Raw genomic sequence first — 11,510 nt, 5'->3', positions numbered from 1 at the left:
CCTTAATATGCTCATGAACAGATGCACAAAGTATAGATACTTAAGTGTGCACCGACCAGTGCATTACAGTCTCTCTCATTGGGCAGTTATCTGTTCTTCTCCTCCTTATCTCATGTTTTCCAGCTCACATCCCACCAAGGCCGTTTCTCCAATTACTCTGCACAGACTTTGCTACTCTGAGTTTCTCACACATTCGTCTGCTGTCAGCTAACAGTTAACAATAGGTCTTTATTTGTTCACATGGAGAAAACACTTTATAACACTACCTTTTTTTTCATTACGTTCGAACTTTAAGCATCTATCTAAGCAATATAGACTAACGTTAAACATGGTATAGGTCCTACATGGTCAAAGATTAAAAGTAAGCAAACATCATATATGATTATATGTCAGACAAATTGCCTCCGCATGTCACAGCTTCATCCAGGGTTACTGAATTTCTTTAGACCCTGCACAAAGGAATGGGAGGTAATACATGATTCTGATTGTGCTGTATGCTTAAGGTGTTAACTGAAGGGCAGTTATGTTCATCTGCAGATTGGTAGGGCTGCGGATGGGAGTGATAAAATGGCTCAGATTTCCTTGACTGATTGAAATTTGGACATGAATATGGAGCATGACTGCCTTTACATCTCCAGCAGTAAACCACTCTTCTGTGGTGGGGGATTGGGAGACGACAAATCCATTTTTTCTTTTTCCTTTTGTTTCACACCTTTTTTTTTTCTTCCATAGCTCATATTGAAAGTGACTTGCTCTGTCTTTTTCCAGCTGCTGTCAAAGACTCTAACATACCTGCTTTTATATTGGACCTTATAGTAGACTGGAGGCGCTGCCTCTGGGCCTCCCCCAGGCAGCTTGAATATGGACAGCTGCAAGTGCAGATAGGTTGAGGGTTTGTTTCATCATCACTATTTCCTGGGACATTGGATCCATACTTTAAGACAATCCTCACACATCATTATGCAGGTGGTTGACTGACTGCACCACTGGGGTTGTAAATTCTTTGATATATTTTAATATCTCTGTATGATGATGTGCTAATTGCCATTTTAGGTTTGCCATGAACTGATTTCTCAGAAAAACACATTTCTTGTCAGGGTTTGATGTAGCTGCTGAAAGTATTGCTCATAAGCTGTGGTGACGTCATTTAATAAAGTTCTTATTGTACTTTGGAGCTCCTCCTTCTGGTTATTTTGTGCCTCCATGAGGATATGAAACTTCTCCTCCAAAGGTGCATTAATGTATCCTCAGTGTCAGCTCCCAGAAAGTTGAATCAGGTCATCTGGATACAACATTAATTTGGAGAAACGTTTCATGACTCATCTAACTGACTTTGTCAGTTTCAGCTGAGTGCAAGTATCCCCAACCTTATAAACATCACAGTTGCATAATGACCGAAACAGCTGCATCACAATTGTAACCAGCAATCGGTTTGATATTCAATTTGCCATGACCGTGATTAGAGTTACAATGGCCATATGCACTATTCACAGAGGATTAGGGAATAGTTACAATCACAGCACTGTAAGATGGTGACAGATGTACTCTTAGCCCCCAACCCCCCCCCCCCCCCCCCCTCGGTTCAGGAATGGTCGTTCCCTCTTCACATAGATGGGCTCGTTGACTCCCCATTCAAACCAGCGTTCCTCCCTATGAAGGATGTGCACATCCTCATCCTTGAAAGCATGGCCACTGGCCTGTAGATGGGTGTAAACTATGGAGTCCTGGCCTGAAAATGTAGTTCTTCGGTATTGTGCCATTCCCTTCTTCAAAATCTGTTTTGTTTCCCCAAGTTACAATTCATGGCAATCCTCCCAGCACTTAACAGCGTACACTACATTGCTCTGTTTTTGCCAGGGGACTCGATGCTTGGGGTGGACAAATTTCTGGCACAGCCTGTTTTGGGCTTTAAAAGCAACCGAGACACGGAGTTTGGAAAATATGGGACTGTTCCGACACTCCCACCACAAAGAGAATCACCACTGTTTTACGCTTTGACAGCTGTTGTCCTCCTTTCTTTGATCAGCTGGTTCAATATTTTAGCATCTTCCTGGCTTTGACAAATGCCAGTTAGGATAACCACACTTAAGCAGGACCTGCTTAATGTGGGACTTCTCCCTTTCCTCGGCCACTGTGTTGGTGGGGACGTTGTCAGCTCGGTGGTGCAGCATCCTGACCACCATTATGCCAGTCTTTTCCTTCTCAACACTTGCCCACACCAACTCCAGGACTAGATGGCATCTGTCCTTGCCATAGGCCTTATCATAGAGAGGTTGTGGGATGGCTCCTAACCCTGCCTGTCCAGTTGCCACTGTGCCCACCAAAGCCCTATGTCTCAGCCAAGACTTTGCTATCTCCAGGCCTTCCTGGGTTCTCCACTTCCTGCCTGTTCGCAACATAATGTGTGCTGATGCCACTCTAGAGTCTTTGGAGTCCCGATAGAGCAGTGCTTCTCTTGTATGGGAAATCATGAATTCCTTTTTGAGGCTGCTGATAGGGAGCTGGAGTTTGTTGCTCTTCCCATACAGTGCTGCACTGCTAAGGCTGCACGGCAGACCCAGCCATCTCTGGAGGTAGCTACTGATCTTCCTCTCCAAGGTCTCCACTGTCGACAGGGTTATCTCATACAACGGCAGAGGCCAGAGGACTCGAGGTAAGATACCATGTTGGTAAATCTGAGCCTTGAACCTGCCAGGAAGGCCAGACTTGTTTACTGTGGTGAGCCAAGTCTCAAGCTCCTTGATGGTTGCTTGGGTTGCCGCTGCATCCCTGAAGCTACATCAGTGACCTTGCCTAGACTCTTGATTAGTTTCTCGGTGATGGATGAGATTGCAATACCATCCAAAAAGAAGTGAAACTTGTCCACCAATTTCCCCCTCTTCAACACCATGGCTCTGGATTTGGCTGGGTTAAAACGCATCCTCACCCAAGAGATGAGCTTCTCCGGGCCCTGGAGGATCCACCTACCACCAGGCACCAATGATATGTTGACAGTGAGGTTATCCATAAAGGCTCTGATGGGGGGCTGCTGCACGCCAGACAGACAGACTGTGGTGCAGGAAGTGGTCTACCTCTTCCTTAGAGCAGGCAAGATGACTGCTGCGCTTCTGCCCTAACAGCTGCCTTGTGAATCCAAATGGATCAGCTATAAACACAGTATGCTTCTTGGCTCGCTCTCTCTCTCTCCTCCATCTTCTTTGCCATTCTGCTCTGCGCAGGGTCATGAGATTGTTCCTGATGATTTAATGGAGCTCAGCCGGTGGCAGTTTCTCCTCCTCAGTTGCTACCTTTAACTACCTTACCAGAGTCCAAAGCTCTTGTTGCAGTTGGTAGATCTTGTCTGCCCTTCCATTCATAGTGTAGTTAGGTCTGGTGGTCTTGCCCTCGTCAACACTGAACCTCTCTGCTGCAAAGCTGACAATGATTGTTGTCATCATCAGAAGCCATCTGTGTGTGTCGCCCTTTGCTGTTGATCTGATGATTTTGGCAGCATCCTCATCAAACTGGCACCACTCTCTGTGCTGGCTTGCTGGGCACCACTTGATCTAACACTGCTGAACTACTTTGCTGGGAGCCAGGGAGCTTAGCACTTGGACATTCTTGGCTCTGTGGGGTGTCTCCAGACTGGGCTCCTACTGCGTCTCACTAGGAGTGGATCCTGTGTGCTGCGCTGCTCCCCCCTGCACCAAGCATTTCATTCGGGTGGGCCTGATGAATTTTAACGCTGTGCTCGTTCTTGCAGACCTTGCAGTAAATGTATCTTTGAGATGTCGTCACTGATCATCCATTTGCCAAGATCATCATTGTTAGGTCCTTCTGATTGGGACGCTCACCCCCCCCCCAGCTGCCCTGGGGGTATATCTCTGTGTGTCTGTCTGTAGCTTTGGTGGGTTCTTCCTCACGGAAGATGCAGGTTGCGCTGCTACCCCTTCTTTCTGAGCTGCCAACTGTGTCTCGAGTTGTCACCAATCTGTTGGTGGCCACCCAGCCTATCCCTGGGTGTCACTGGCTGAACCAGTTTGAATGATTCAAAGATACATCCTGGAATGCATCAGAGTCATGTGTGACAAATGATAATTATAAAATAGAAAGAAAATAGATCTGCCAAACCATATGAAACAATAAAGCAAATCGCAAGTAGTATGTAAATACACGTCACCAAAAACCAACACTGCAGAAACACATAGACCACAGTTAAATTCATTTTACAATAGGTGTATTAAATCAAGCAAGCAAAGCAATATTGTTGTGTGTGTGTGTGAGTGTGTGCATGAGAAAGACCCACCCCACAGTCTCAGAGTTCAAGCCACTCGGTAAAGAGACTGTTTTGTTTTCCCCACAACAGTTCAGTTCAATCCAGTTCACAACCACAAAAAGAAAGACAACTCAAAAGTCAAAGTTCAGTAACAGTGACTATTTACATTATATACACCCGCTACTCGTGGCACCATTGATCAGTCCGTTAGTCAGTAGTCAGTCAGGTTTGCAGCGTTGGCCTTCGCTCTCCCAAGCCCAGCAACTCTGGGAGAAACTCAGACTGGGAAATACACACATCACCAGGATTATTCATCCTCCTGACACAGACTCCAGTGACAAGGCTTATATTTTACCACGAGTTGGCTTCAATGACACGGACTTACAGCTCTATCTGATGCTAAGGGTAAAGCTGGTGTATCTCTCCTCCACTGACCAAAACACTGGCGTCTCTGAGACATGCTGATAGATTCCCTGCATGTTTTTTTGGGGGGGTTTTTTCGGGGGTGGGGGGGGGTTGATGTTTTGATTGGAAGATTGTGGATGTTAACTGTGGGGAAACGTGAATTATCTCTTGACAGCTGAGCGGTGATGTAATTCGGACGGCTGGTCGCTACACAGTAGCGAATTGATATAGCAACAGATTTTGTGTACATATTTTTGCTGTCTACCACTAATTGTTTTAAAAATGGGCTTGCATCAGGGGTGCAGTCAAGACTGTGTATGTCTGCAAGAATGTATACGCATATCGGTTGTTACATTTAGTTGTGTGTTGTAGTACAAATCTTTGTTACACATTTCCAGATGATGATATATAACTACAATTTGGGATTGAGATCACGTTTCTGTTTGCAAAAATTGATGTATATGTGGAAGTAGCAATGTTTGTGGGTGACTTTATGATAGCAATGTTCTCTTCTACTGATGAACTTAACCATTGTGCACTCTGCCTCTGCATCATTACCACTTTGCTGATGACGGCTTGCTTCTGCATTGCCTCCTTAATAAAGTAATGTCTGGAGTAGCCGCGAGAGCCTTGTTTGGGAGGATGTATGCAATGGACAGGGAGTAATGAGTAAGTCTGAGATAAATAATGGATTGCCGTCATTCACATTATGGAGGAAATGACTATAATGGTGCTGTCTGTCTGGGCGTAAGACCTTTATCTAATACACTAACACTTGGGACAAAAACACAGGAGAGGTGTACAGATGGAAAGACAGAGAAGTGCATATCAAAGGGGAAAGAGGTGGAGGGGGGATCATTATGTGCGAAACATATCCTGCCACTTGAGAAATGACACAAAATGAAGTGAGATAGGAAGGAGAGGAAACGAGCAGATGACTATTTTCAGGTGGGGATTGATGGAAATGCCTAAAACCTGCCTTTCCAGTGTGACTTATGCTGAAAGGAAGCTCTCTCGCTATTCCACTGTACCTTCCGTCTTCCCTCCATCTCCTACTTCTTCACCCGTCCCTCCCACTCTCACTCTCACCGTCCAACGTGCTTTCCCAAGGCATTAGAGGCAGAATGGTCTGTATGTGAGCCTGCAGTAGGGGAGATAAATGGGATTTGAAGCGCAGACTAAGGAGTGGCAGTCATTAGACAGTAAGTGAGCCTAGCAAGTTGTTAGGACATGAGCAGTGCTAGTCTTTGGGAATGGATGGAAGGAGGGAGGAATAGAATGATGGAAGAAGAGATGGAGGCCACTGGCTGTTTGTTCTAGGAGTAAGTGCTGGATAATGAGATCAGACTGACATGACCCGGCCCCAGAGCAGCGAGAGACGGACTGCCCATTTCACAACTCTCTCTTTCTCCCTCTCTCCCTCTCTCTCTCTCACTCTCTCACTCACTCACTCACACACACACACACACACACACACACACACACACACACACACACACACACACACACAGAAAAAAGGCAATCACCGGATTCCACAGAATAAACAGCAACTGAGTCCAGCATAAGGAAATTAGAATATGGTGCAAAAGAAAACAATGAAGCAACCAGTAATGGCCAGTGCAACAGTAACAAGTATTTGGATGTCCAAATGTAAGTTCAATGAGGAGATGCACAGCTTGATAATTGTTGAAAAACAAATTGGCGAATAACCCAAGATTTGGCTTTGAGCCTGTCCCAAAAGTGCAAATTCATTTGTGGATAAAACCTGTGAATTCAAGCTGTGTTTGAGGAAGCCAATAGCTGTACAATGTGTTGGCTCATGTTCCTTTTGTATGAGTACGAGGAGATGGTACTGCAGGTACCCAAGACTTATAAAAGAGAAGACAAGTTTATTATAACTTTTTCATCCATGACCTCAACTTGCAGGTAACCATGGTAACACTGTTTTTTTTTTGTTTTTGTTTTTTTGATCTAGACAAATAGCCTGCTGGTAGCAATTGGGTTATTATAGCGCATACTGCAGATGTTTATTCCTTTTCTAACCAGCTGCTGTTTTTTTTTGTTGGGAATTGATCAAATATTTATGCAATGTAAAAGCATGACACTTGACAGGAGCACAGTTTTAAAAAAGATGAATAAATATATGAAACTGGCGTCTTTTTTTCTTTTTCTTTTTTTAATCCCCTGAGCTAGCAATTGCACCAAATTTCATTGTCGCATTTTTCCTCACAAAACCATTGCTTCCCCAGATGATAGCTCTGCAACCTACTTTTTTTTTACCCCACTAGAAAAAGTGCGGCAAAAACGACAGGTAGCTCTTCAAAGTGGTGTCAAACTGTTCTGTGAAGAGTCTTTGTTGCGCTAAGTTTCACTGAGCTTTGTTTGTTCCACGCTAACACATATAAGCACACACAGGTGCGCACTCAGCACAAACGCAAACACCCCCCCCCCACACACACACAAACACAGAAGAGGAAGGGTGTCAGAGCCTCCCACAAGTTTGATATACTTGCCGTTCTTAAATATACAGAAATGCACACAAGCAGTCACACACAGATGAGTGAGAGTCGGGCAGCTGTCTGTGTTGTCCTGTGATTTCCCTGGGAATGCTGGATAAGAGCGTTTCAGAGTGGGGGGCTGTGTTTGAAACAGGAGGGGGCCCCGCTTAAACATTTCGCACCTTCTCCGATCAGCCAACAGGGGCCATTTGGAGAAAATGCCACCATTTTAACTTTCAAACGTGTGGTTGTGAAGACCCCCTTTGGAGCGCTCCGCTTCAAACATTGTTGCAGGTATACACGCACATACACCCACACGTGTGCACAGACACACACACACACACTTCAAACACAATCATACCTACACACATGCACACTTTCACTAACACACACGCCCGTATGTTTCTCGCTCACAATTTTTTTCAAATCACTTAGAAAAAATTGCAGCTCTTCTTGAATAGCTGAATGAAATGGGACAATTCGAAATGTATGGCACTGCTTTGCAGCTGTATTCAGCACAGAGTGAAAAACTCAAGCAGTGTGCATGATAATGAGAGAGTCGGGGGCTGTATATTGACAAGGGGACTTTGCATCTATATCAGGCACCGAGTTTGACATGACTTGAGGAACAACACCGATGCCCCTATGGCCCGCCCATTCTCTGTGTCTTTCCTAGCTCTGACTGACTGGCTGTGTTTTGTTTTTCTTCTTATTTTTGCCTTCTTTTTCTTTTTGCTTTCATATGAATAGTGTAAATACTACTACCACTTTCGGCTGCTCCCGTTGGGGTCGCCACAGCAGATCTTTCTGTCCTCTGCATCTTCTTCTCTCACACCAGCCACCTACATGTCCTCCCTCACCACATCCATAAACCTCCTCTTTGGCCTTCCTCTTCTCCTCTTCCCTGGCAGCTCCGTATTCAGCATCCTTCTCCCAATATACCCAGCGTCTTTCCTCCACACATGTCCAAGCCATCTCAATCTTGCCTCTCTTGCTTTGTCCCCAAACTGTCCAATCTGAGCGGTCCCTCTAATATACTCATTCCTAATCCTGTCCTTCTTCGTCACTCCCAATGAAAATCTTAGCATCTTCAACTCTGCCACCTCCAGCTCCACCTCCTGTCTTTTAGTCAGTGCCACCATCTGTGTGTGTGTTTGTGCGTGTGTGCATGTGTGTGTGTGTGTGTGTGTGTGTGTGTGTGTGTGTGTGTGTGTGTGTGTTCTTTTTAGCTGTTTGTATTAGTGCATGTTCATCCATTCGGTGTTTAAAACCAGAGGTTAGATCACATGTGTCAATAACGAGGCCCGCGGGCCAAACACGGCCCTCCGCAATATTTAATCCGGCCCCCCTGTCAATCCTGGTCATCAACTGAATGTGGCCCGAGAGCTTGTGTCTGTGACAATGCAACGCTGAAACACAAGAGGGCGCTGCCGCACTTCGCTTTTTTCCCATAGTAACAGAAATGCTGAGTAGCATTTTCCTGCAGTAGCATCGCCTACGTCACCCGAGTAACGTAACCTGAACGTACGCTTTATAAAGGAGATCGAAAGCTAGCTAGCATAAACAAACGATGGCGAAAAAACGAAAAGTAGACAAAGAGTAACGACAGTTTCAAGAGAGGTGGGAAGCTGAATATCTATTTTGTGAATTAAAACAAAAGCCAGTGTGTCTCATATGTCAAGAGTCACTGGCAGTGTTCAAAGAGTACAACATCCGCAGACACTTCGAAACGAAGCACGGCGAGCAATATGCTAACATGGACATGGAGCAACGGCTGCAGAAAGCCAAAGACTTGAAACGCAACCTTCAACATCAGCAAAGCACGTTCACTCGCATCAGTAGTGAAAGTGAGGGCGCTACCAAGGCAAGTTTTATTATTGCAGAGGAAATCGCAAAGGCTAGCAAGCCGTTTAGCGAGGGAGAGTTTATTAAAGACTGCCTTGAAAAAGTGTGCAACGTTGTGTGCCCTGACAAGAAGCAGGCATTTTCAAACATCAGCTTGTCCCGAAATACTGTGGCTAGTCGTGTTGATGAACTGGCCTCCGATGTAGAGAGCCAGCTAAAAACAAAAGCCAAGCACTTTGTTTCATACTCACTAGCGGTAGATGAAAGAACAGACAGGACGGACACAGCCCAGCTGTCCATATTAATCCGAGGGGTTGACACTCAGTTGTCCGTCACTGAGGAACTTTTAGACGTGAAACCGAGTCACGGAACAACAACAGGACAGGACATTTTCACCCAAGTGGAGCAGAGCGTGAACAAAATGGAACTGCCCTGGAATAAACTTGTTGGAATGACAACGGATGGTGCACCGGCGATGTGCGGGGGAAGTTTGTGGTTTGGTCAGTTTGACTCGAAAGGCGATGGGGCACACAGGAGAAAACTTGGTAGCCTACCACTGCATCATCCACCAGGAAGCCCTCTGCGGTAAGGTGTTGGGCATGGAACATGTCATGACTGTTGTGACTAAAACTGTGAACTTTATTCGTGCACGGGGCTTGGATCATCGGCAGTTTAGGGCTCCTTTAGAGGAGGAAAACTGTGCATGAGGATGTGCCCTATCACACAGAGGTGCGCTGGCTGAGTCGGGGGAAAGTACTGAGGAGGTTTTACGACACCCGCGCTGAGATCGCTCGTTTCATGGAAAGCAAACAGAAGGCCGTCCCCGAGCTTGAGGATGAAAAGTGGCTGAGCGACTTGGCGTTTATGTGTGACATCACGGAGCACCTCAGTTCACTGAATCTAAAACTCTAGGGAAGAAAGCAGCTGATCACCGAGATGCGGGACTCCGTGAAGGCATTTGAACTGAAACTGCGTCTGTGGGAGGGCCGGATGCGCAAAGGTAACTTGACCCACTTTCCTACCTGTCAATCAATGAGCGCCACAGTCACCATTCCACTCCCGACCCAAGTGTATGCTGACAAACTGAACACACTCAAAGCGGAATTCAGCAGGAGGTTTGCTGATTTTGAATCACATAAATTCAACCTTGACCTGTTCACAAATCCTTTTGCAATTGATGTCGACACTGCCCCTGAGCATCTGCAATTGGAACTCATTGAACTGCAATGTAGCAGCGCTCTGAAGTCCCAGTACCAGTCAGTCGGGGCTGCTGAGATTGCGCCTCTCCTCCCCGAATCAATGCCAGAGCGCCGTCTTCATGCTGCACGCATCATGTCCATGTTCGGAAGCACTTACTCATGCGAACAGATGTTCTCCATAATGAACCTGAACAAGACATCCCACAGATCCCGACTCACTGACCAGCATTTGTTCTCGGTATTGAAACTGGCCACAGCCAAGGACATTAAGCCTAGAATAGATGAGATCATCTCTAAGAAAAGGTGAAGAGTGTTGGGTAAGAGTTGAACTACAATGCATTTCAGATAGGCCTTGTTGCACTGACTATTTTGCGTTATCACAGAAAACATAATTTGTTGTGTTGAAAGACACAGTAGTAGGCCTAATGGTTTTGTTTAATTGTGAAACTATTTTGTTAAAAACTGAACCTATTGTAGGCTAGACTGCTAATGTAGTTTGTTTAATTGTGCACTTGTCTTCTTCTTTTATTATTATTATTATCTTTAAATACAACATTGTTTTTGCACTTGCTGCTATATTGACAGCACTTCCATCTTATTTGCTGATATAAAGAATTACCCACAAATATGAAGGAGGAACAAACTGTACTTTTATTTTATTTAATCCACCTGCTAGCCTATAACATAATTGTTATGGTCCTGTCACCCATGTGCCCGCTCCTGGCAGGTTCTCGCCAGTCATGTGTTTGGTTTGATTGTGTGAATAAACACGCCAGTTTGGCTGCATTGACATTACCTCTGAGTCATATATGAATTGAACTGAATTGAATTGAATTGCCTTTTATTAATCCCCAGGTTGGGGAAATTTGAATGTCACACCGACAGGAAAATGAGACGAAGCAAACAAAGTAATGACGTTTACTGTACAAAGAGACCAATCAAAAATACAATAATCCTAAAAAACTGTCTGTGCTATATAAATAGCATATGGGTTGTAACCATAACAAGAATCACTGTAATAAATGTCATGGCCCCCGATTTTATTCACAACCCTCAGAATGGCCCTCAGTAAGTTTGGATTTGACTGACACCCCTGGGTTAGATGGTCAGATGGCTAGTTGCAGATGAAACAACGGTGAGAAGGTCTACACCGACAAATCGACAAAATGCCAAATCAAACTGCAGCGTATGTGAGATGGCAGATGCAGGCAAGCAAATTAAATTTGACTGGCTTTTCTGTTCATAGGACAATGTGTGAGTAATTTAGGTTTTTTTTGTTGTTTTGCTTTGTTTTTTTTACCAGTGTAC

General features: G+C 45.0%; 1 pseudogene; it reads left to right on the top strand.

Annotated features, from left to right (window-relative positions):
• The first annotated feature begins 8,728 nt into the window (after nucleotides 1-8,728).
• Nucleotides 8,729-10,509, top strand: LOC130109496 (general transcription factor II-I repeat domain-containing protein 2-like; annotated as a pseudogene).
• Nucleotides 10,510-11,510: the final 1,001 nt, after the last annotated feature.

This window comes from Lampris incognitus, chromosome 1 (assembly GCF_029633865.1).
Source record: "Lampris incognitus isolate fLamInc1 chromosome 1, fLamInc1.hap2, whole genome shotgun sequence".
NCBI lineage: Eukaryota > Metazoa > Chordata > Actinopteri > Lampriformes > Lampridae > Lampris > Lampris incognitus.
Note: the sequence above shows the minus strand (reverse complement) of the source record. Positions and strands in the feature narration are given on the sequence as shown.